The sequence below is a fragment of the Rutidosis leptorrhynchoides genome, chromosome 9, assembly GCF_046630445.1.
Source record: "Rutidosis leptorrhynchoides isolate AG116_Rl617_1_P2 chromosome 9, CSIRO_AGI_Rlap_v1, whole genome shotgun sequence".
Taxonomy (NCBI): domain Eukaryota; kingdom Viridiplantae; phylum Streptophyta; class Magnoliopsida; order Asterales; family Asteraceae; genus Rutidosis; species Rutidosis leptorrhynchoides.
This window is the reverse complement of record NC_092341.1, coordinates 118737407-118747003: the sequence shown is the minus strand read 5'-3', so window position 1 is coordinate 118747003 and position 9597 is coordinate 118737407. Positions and strand designations below refer to the sequence as shown.

The window sequence follows — 9597 nt, the reverse complement described above, 5'->3', positions numbered from 1 at the left end:
AGTCAACTATGCATAAGAATATAATATAATATATATAAAATTATATATTATTATATTATATATTATAAAAATCAGCAGCCCACGTTTAACTCAATTTGGTGAGCTGGAATCCGAAGCTCCGCACTCGCGGAGCTGTAAGGCACAAAACCTCCGCACTCACGGAGTTGTACAGTTCAAAGTGGGCCTATAAAAGCCAACGAATTCTGCTCGATTCATGCATCCCTTTTATATCAATCTCTCTATATATATTTATATTTATAATTATAATTATAATTATAATTTTAATTTAAGTTAATAATAATAAGGTTATTGTAAGAATGTTTTACGGGTTTTAATTCGAAACTCTGTCTGTGTAACGCTACGCGATTAATCACCACTGTAAGCTATGTTCTTCCTTTTTAAATTAATGTCTCGTAACTAAGTTATTATTATGCTTATTTGAGCCGAAGTAATCGTGATGTTAGACTAAATATTAAAGACGGGGTTATTGAATTTTGTACCATAATTTGGGTTTGGACAAAAGACCGACACTTGTGGACATTGGACTATGGACTATTAATAGATAGGGGGTATTGTCTAATCGAATGACAACTCATTGGAACCTGTCGAACCTATCTTCAAATTAGTTAATCTAATAATTATTAAAATGATTATGTATGTCCTATTTAGTGACGTTTATACGACATCTTTTATGATCATTCAATTAATTATTCGGGTTGGGTAATTGATAATTCAAACTGATCAAGTGGGTAAATTAATGTTCATATCTTATTAAAACAGGGGTGAATTACGTACAAGGATATTTGGTGTAATTGTTAACAAAGTATTAAAACCTTGGATTACATGCAGTCGATAACCTGGTGTAATTATTAACAAAGTATTAAAACCTTGTTACAGTTCGAATCCCTAATTAGTTGGAATATTTGACTTCGAGAATAAGGTTAATTTGACGAGCATTTTATAATTATGACCGATGGACTATTATGGACAAAAACCAGATAGGTATCAAATAAACCAGGACAAAGGACAATTAACCTAGAGAAATAAATTAAAATCAAAACGTCAAACATCATGATTACGGAAGTTTAAATAAGCATAATTCTTTTATTGTATTTCTCATCATACTTTTATTTCCTGTCATTTTATTATTCGCAATTTTATATATCGTCATTTAAATATTGTTATTTATTCTACGCACTTTAATTATTGTCATTTATCTTTATGCTTAATATTTAAAATCGACAAACCGGTCATTAAACGGTAAAACCCCCTTTTATAATAATATTACTATATATAATTATATATATTTTATATAAATATAGTTTAAAAATATAGCGTTAAACTTGGCTAGCTCCCTGCGGAATGAACCGGACTTACTAAAAACGACACTACTCTACGATTAGGTACACTGCCTATAAGTGTTGTAGCAAGGTTTAAGTATATCCCATCTATATAAATAAATAAAACTTGTATCATATTTCGCCGTATTTCGTAGTAAACAATAATAGTATTTCGTATACACCGCTGCACACATCAAGTTTTTGGTGCCGCTGCCGGGAAATAAAAACCGAAACGCTATATATAAAAAAAATAAGTTTTTAAGCTATTTTTGTAAAAATATATAAGTTTTTAAAAAAATATAAAAACATAAAAAAAGAAAAATATATATCTATATTTCTAAGTACGAAATTAAAAAGTGTAAGTTTTTTTAGTTATAAAACTAATAAGTAATTTTTAAAATATAAGTTTTATTTAAATTATATGTTAAATATATTAAAATCAAAAATAGAGTTTAAAAAAAAAAATTTACACTGAACCTGCATATTTTGGCATGCATCAATCTGAGACTGCGTAACTCCGTGTTCTGGCACGTGGCACCGCACTGACGGAGCCGTCTGACAGGTCAAACACTCAGCCTGCATTTATTTCGAAATTAGGGTTATAATTTAATTATTATTAATTATAATTAGGGTTTAATTAAATATTAATTAGTTTTAGTTTTAATTAAATTTGTATTTTTAAGTTTTATTTAGTTTTATTAATTATAATATTAATACTTTTATAAAATAATAATACAAAAAAATATTTTTATAAAACTAAATAATTTTATCATTTTTTTTATTTTCTTTTTATAAATTGTATATTTTTTTATCATTTAATTCGTAATTTGTATATTTATCGTTTGTAATTAGTTTTAAACTTAGTTTGTGCCATAGTTATTTTTATATTTCTAGTTTTTAGGCTTTGCCGTAAAATCCCTTAAGTGCTTTTTCTTTAAATTAAGATTTAGGTGCTTTAGAATTTTACGACGTCGCTTATCGCTTTAATATTTAATAGATTTTAGTGCCTTTTAAGTAATTGCCATTTTCCGTTTAGAATTCCTTTAAGCTTTAATACCTTTAGACGCAAATTTTAATATTTAGTTTTTAGACTTTTAAGTTTCGACGCTCTACTTTCTTAATTTTATTTTTCGACGTACTCTTTTTCTTTCTCATTTCTACGCTCTAGTTTTTAGGACCTAGATTTTTATTTCAAAATTTTGACGAAAAATTATTTTAAGCGGTTAAATTGATAGACATCCAAATTTTCTGGTTCGTAGTAATAGTTGGATTTGTTAGTGGCGAGTTGTGGGCTTCCGATTTAAAGAGTCCTGGCTACCTGCTGCATCTATTAGCTATTCGAAACGTGGGCAAAATCAGAAAAGTCTATTAATTTGATAACTTATATAATTTTATTTTATTTTTATAACTAATAGGATATTCCGTGAATGCACCGAGCAAAACGTTCACCACCTTTCATACGTTCACCACCTGTAACTCGATCAAGACATCTAGCCAACGTTGTCGCCGTTGATTTTTCTTTAGAATCATCATTAAGTCGACTAAGTATTCCAATTCAAATTTTCAATAATCCATTTTTTGAACCCGACCTCACAATTGAGAACCCGGAGGATATTCAAGGACAATTCCAAGATCCTGAACCAATAATCATTCCTCCTGAACCACAAATCGTTGAATCAGAATCTTCTAGTGATTCGTATTCAACAAATTCAAATATGGAAATAATGGAACCTCTAAGTATGGAAGATCGAATGAGAGCCACACGCACGGGCCAAGGCCATACCATTATTAAGCCAGACATTAATGCGCCAGATCATGAAATTAAAGGACAAATCCTACACATGGTAACTAATCAGTGCCAATATAGTGGTACACCGAAAGAAGATCCAAACGAACATCTTCGAACCTTTAATAGGATTTGTACTCTATTCAAAATCAGAGAAGTTGAGGATGAATAGATCTATCTCATGTTGTTTCCCTGGACTTTAAAGGGAGAAGCCAAGGATTGGTTAGAATCGTTACCTGAATGGGCGATTGACACATGGGATGTTTTAGTTGAGAAATTTCTAAAAAGATTCTTTCCGGCATCTAAAGCCGTGAGACTTCAAGGAGAAATTGTTACGTTCACACAAAAACCAAATGAAACTCTATATGAGGCGTGGACAAGATTTATAAAGTTGTTAAGAGGATGTCCTCAACATGGTTTAGGCACTTATCAAATAGTACAAATATTCTACCAAGGATGCGACATTACTACACGAAAAGACATCGACATAGCAGCTGGTGGTTCCATTATGAAGAAAACCGCAACTGAAGCTTATAAAATTATTGATAATACAACCTCCCACTCACATGAGTGGCATCAGGAAAAAGATATTTTTCGTTCATCTAAAGCGGCTAGAGCCGATTCTAGCCATGACTTTGATTCCGTTTTCGCAAAAATAGATGCTTTTGAAAGACGAATGGAAAAGATGAATAAAGATATTCACGCAATACGAGTCAGTTGTGAGCAATGCGGTGGACCACACTTAATGAAAGATTGTCACATTGAGCAAACGATGGAACAACGTGAGAATGTTTCCTACATGAACCAAAGGCCGGGAAATAATTATCAACCGCCAAGGACAAACTTCAATCGAAATCAAAACATTCTTTACAATCCAAATGTGCCTAACAATAACTAGTATAACCAACAAGGTCCGAATAACCAATCAACTCAAAACAACACTTTCAATCAACAAAGACCTAGCTTATATAAACCACCACAAAAAACCGAAGAGAAAAAGCCAAATCTGGAAGAAATGATGGCAAAGCTAATGGAATCTCAAACACAATTTATTACATCTCAAACCCAAACAAATGAGAGGTTTGATCAGTCATTAAGAACACAACAAGCTTCCATTTTGAATCTAGAAAAACACGTAGGTACTCTTGCTAGCATGATGAGTGAGAGGGAACAAGGAAAGCTACCGAGTGATACTGAAGTAAATCCTCAGAATGAGAATGTTAATATGGTGTCAACAAATTCTGAAAAACTAGCTCCAGAAGATGGGAAGGTTTTAGATGTGAGTAACGATGAAGAAGTTACACCACCACCACCACCCAAGTATGTAAAGCCAGTGGTGGCACCATACAAACCACCCATCCCGTTTCCAAGAAAAATAGTTGAGTATGAGAAAGTAATAGGTAATAAAATTTGTGATACCTCTGGAAAGAAGAAGAAGAATAAGAAAGTACAAGAAACAAAAACCGTAAAAATAAGCCCGGTGGAGACAGTTCCACCAAAACCTCCACCAAGGTTGGGTGATCCGGGTGAATTTATTGTTCCTTGTCTACTTAGTGATTGTGTCATGTATGATGCACTGGCAGATTTAGGTGCAAGTGTGAGTGTTATGCCTCTTTCATTATATAAGAGATTAGGAGTAGGTGAGTTAAGTCCAACGAAAATGAGTGTTAGAATCTTTGATCAAACCATTAAGCACCCAGTTGGAATTGCTGACAACCTACCCGTTCAAGTAGGTAATTTAATCTTTCTAGTCGAATTTATTGTCATTGACATATAAAACGACTCAAACGTTCCTCTAATTTTAGGTCGACAATTCTTAGCGTCCACCAGGGCGTTATTTGATGTAAGAAAGGGTAGAATGACACTTAGTGATGGTGACAAATCGGTCACCATTGTGATTCGAAAGTCTAAATTTCCACCAACCAAAACCGTTGAACCAATAAAAATGATTGGTGAGAAGCATATTGTTTTACCAACTCCAACGGTAGTGCTTAACAATAATAAAACGCCAAAGTGTGGGGAAGATGAAGTAACACCTAATGATGACTTGATAACAAAGAACCCCGTTGTTGATGCGAAATTAAATGACCCCGTTATTAACAGTTCAATGAAGAAACTTATTAAACGGATTCGCGATGCTAGAACCAAGGGGAACTTTAAGTTATGTAACTGGTTAGTATCCAATCTATCGCCTAAAGAAAAGGCAAAACTAGTTGAATTTGTGGATATTACACAGGAATCCGACCAATGGCTTAAAGCAAAAGTCACAAATATGCAAGTTGATTATGGTCCAAGAGAAATTGACAATGAAGCTAATCACAATTTCGACACCACAGCTACCTAAGAGTGGGGAGATTCAAATGTTCTAAAAATAAAATGCTGTCTAGAGTTAGTTGTTCTGTTCTCGTGTAGTTCCGAGAATGGAATCCGATTGGCCTTTTCCGCTAGCAGACACTAAAGAACTAGTTTTCTCCCCCTATTTTGAATTTTTGTTTTGTAGGTTTTGTATGAAATTAATTTGCATTTTTAAATTTAATTTTTGTGTGATTTTAAAAAAACAAAAATTACATTATTTCATTAAGTTTAAAAAATAATTTCTAAAATTCGTCGTAAGTTAAAGACTAGATCATAGAATCGAAATTGCTTTACCCGATGGCGGGGAAAAAAATTTTGTTATCATTATTTTTAATATTATTGATCTAAAGTATACTAAAAAAAACCCAAAAATCTTTGCTTTTAAAACAATCGCTTTAATGACAAATTTTAAATTTTGTCGAGGGACGGACTAGGTAAACATACCGAAACTACCTAAAGTAAAAGGAAAAAATTTTTTAAAAAATTATTCATTTAAATTGTTTTAATAAATAAAGGCTTTATATATATACATATATATATATATATATATATATATATATATATATATATATATATATATATATATATATATATATATATAATAAAATATTATATATATGTTTATAGTTTATCTTATGTATAAAACAAGGTAAAACAGCGCATTTTCAAAGACCGACATTAAAGTTCAGCAAAAGCTACTAATTTTGACGACAAGACGCAAAATATCAAATGTGATATAAAATAATATGTTTGCAAACTCGGTGTTTTTAATCACTTTTCTACACTAATCATCCTCATGAATTTATAATTAAAGTCTGATTTCATGCAAATGAGGACATTGCATGATCTAAAGTGTAGGGAAGGGTTATAAATTCTCTCGGGTTTACACTTAGTTTAATTGCCAAATTTTGTGAAAATTTGAAATTTTTTCATTTAAATGAATTCAAAATCGTGTTTATACATATTTAAGAATGATAAAACTAGGTGATAATACCGAAATTATTGTTACCTCGGAAAAGACATAAATTGAGAAACAACCCAAAATGCTTGAATTCATTTAAAATGGAATAGAGGGGAATAAAAAGGCAAAGAAAGACATATATCACATATTTTTGTACAAGATTATTGCAGGTACTTTTGTTTTGGACGATACTAATCAGTTTTACCCGAATTACTGTAATATATTTGAAAGAAAGATGGATCTACACGATGAATCAATTCCATCATTAAAAGGAAGTAAAGTCTTCCGAAAAAGACACGCGCTTCTTGATTTAGGTCAAGAAGTTGTCGTCAAGACCAGCTGTAGGTTGACGAAAAATCTAGAAAAGTCATCTCTAAAATCAGCAGGAAATCCACGGACCTCAGCATCAAACAGGGTCGCCAAGTGGTCAGACTTATCCTAACCATGAGAGGATCTGTCTCGTAAAATGGGGAGGGCGCCGTGCAAATTAGCTTGATAATACTAATGAATCAGACCCCCAGAAAGGATAATCTCCTTAAAGATTAAAAATCAGCTTTTAAGACTGATATTACTCAATCCTTGAGATTGACCTTAAAGATTGAGAATTCAAACTCATGGAATTCGATGATATCTAAACTCGAGCTTGAACGAGAAAATATTTTGATCAAATTAAAACCGATTTGTTTTCTAAAAACCTATTTTCAATGCGTTCATTACCATGGAACGTAAAATTCTAGGAATTCACCTGGAATTCATTAGGTCACCTGAACCAAATCGGGTGTCAACCGTAAGAACGGTGGTTGCATAGCATGGTCAAAGACAGGACCTTGTGCCAGACCAAAAAATTATAGGGTGATCTTTACTATTGCTCCTACAAAGGATAGTAATTGCATCCGACACATTGTGGACCATGAACATATGCATGTCTTTAGACATTGCCTTAGCAGTTGCTTGTTCAACGCTTTCCTTTACAACCGGACGGTAGTTTACCGAAAGATAATATACGGAGCAAGTATACTGGACGTGTTGCTTTCTTAATACAAGGATTAGCAAGTGGGTGACACAAAACCATAAGTTTTGAGCTAAAATTTTCAAATCTGAAACCCACAAAACCCACAAAAACATTTTGCAAACACCGGTGAAGGGTTATTCCGGAAAACTTATCTATGGTAAAAGCTAGAATGAATTTTCAAAAGATCAAATATTTTCATAAAGATCTAATTTCCTTAAAGGATCTAAATTTTCATAGTCATGTGGGACTGTAAACCACATCGTTACTATCATTGTTTATACCGCCGTATCAAAATCACTGATGTATAAAGTGTGAGAATAAAAAAAAAGTGATTCGAGTGAAGTGTGATTTTATTTCAAGTTCTGTATTGCTTGAGGACAAGCAACGCTCAAGTGTGGGGATATTTGATAGTGCTCCAAATGAACATATATTTAGGCATAATATCCTTCCAAAATATAAAGCTTTTAGTTGTAATTGTTCTATTTTTATGTAATATTCGTTTAAATAAATAAGTGCGAAGACAAAAGAAGAAAATGATGATTTGAAGATGCAAATGACCAAAAAGATAAAAAGTACAAAGTACAATCCAAGTGGTTCAATTTATTGATGAGAAACGACTAAAAATAACAAGAGTACAAGCCGCGAAATGGAAAGTACATGATATCTAAGCGTACGAAAAGGCGTTCAAAAATCCGAAACTGAGACATAAACTGAGCATCAACGTACAACTCAACGGAGCTAAAATTACAAGTCAAATATGCACAATAATATAATATAATATATATATAATTATATAAAATTATATATTATTATATTATATATTATAAAATTCAGCAGCCCACGTATAACTCAATTTGGTGAGCTGGAATCCGAAGCTCCGCACTCGCGGAGCTGTAAGGCACAAAACCTCCGCACTCGCGGAGCTGTACAGTTCAAAGTGGGCCTATAAAAGCCAACGAATTCTGCTCGATTCATGCATCCCTTTTCTATCAATCTCTCTATATGTATTTATATTTATATTTATAATTATAATTATAATTTTAATTTAAGTTAATAATAATAAGGTTATTGTAAGAATGTTTTACGGGTTTTAAGTCGGAACTCTGTCCGTGTAATGCTACGCGATTAATCACCACTGTAAGCTATGTTCTTCCTTTTTAAATTAATGTCTCGTAACTAAGTTATTATTATGCTTATTTGAGCCGAAGTAATCGTGATGTTAGACTAAATATTAAAGACGAGGTTATTGAATTTTGTACCATAATTTGGGTTTGGACAAAAGACCGACACTTGTGGACATTGGACTATGGACTATTAATAGGTAGGGGGTATTGTCTAATCGAATGACAACTCAATGGAACCTGTCGAACCTATCTTCAAATTAGTTTATCTAATAATTATTAAAATGATTATGTATGTCCTATTTAGTGACGTTTATACGACATCTTTTACGATCATTTAATTAATTATTTGGGTTGGGTAATTGATTATTCAAACTGATCAAGTGGATAAATTAATGTTCATATCTTATTAAAACAGGGGTGAATTACATTCAAGGATATTTGGTGTAATTGTTAACAAAGTATTAAAACCTTGGATTACATGCAGTCGATAACCTGGTGTAATTATTAACAAAGTATTAAAACCTTGTTAAAGTTCGAATCCCGAATTAGTTGGAATATTTGACTTCGGGAATAAGGTTAATTTGACGAGCATTTTATAATTATGATCGATGGACTATTATGGACAAAAAGCAGATAGGTATCAAATAAACCAGGACAAAGGACAATTAACCCAGAGAAATAAATTAAAATCAAAACGTCAAACATCATGATTACGAAAGTTTAAATAAGCATAATTCTTTTATTGTATTTCTCATCGTACTTTTATTTCCTGTCATTTTATTATTCGTAATTTTATATATCCTCATTTAAATATTGTTATTTATTCTACGCACTTTAATTATTGTCATTTATCTTTACGCTTAATATTTAAAATCGACAAACCGGTCATTAAACGGTAAAACCCTCTTTTATAATAATATTACTATATATAATTATATATATTTTATATAAATATAGTTTAAAAATATAGCATTAAACTTGGCTAGCTCCCTGCAGAATGAACCGGACTTACTAAAAAC

General features: G+C 31.8%; 1 non-coding gene across 1 annotated transcript; it reads right to left on the bottom strand.

The window, feature by feature from the left end:
* Nucleotides 1-3439: 3439 nt before the first annotated feature.
* LOC139869879 (small nucleolar RNA R71) lies at nucleotides 3440-3546 on the bottom strand. The gene has a single exon (XR_011766456.1). It is a non-coding gene; the product is annotated as a small nucleolar RNA R71 (small nucleolar RNA).
* Nucleotides 3547-9597: the final 6051 nt, after the last annotated feature.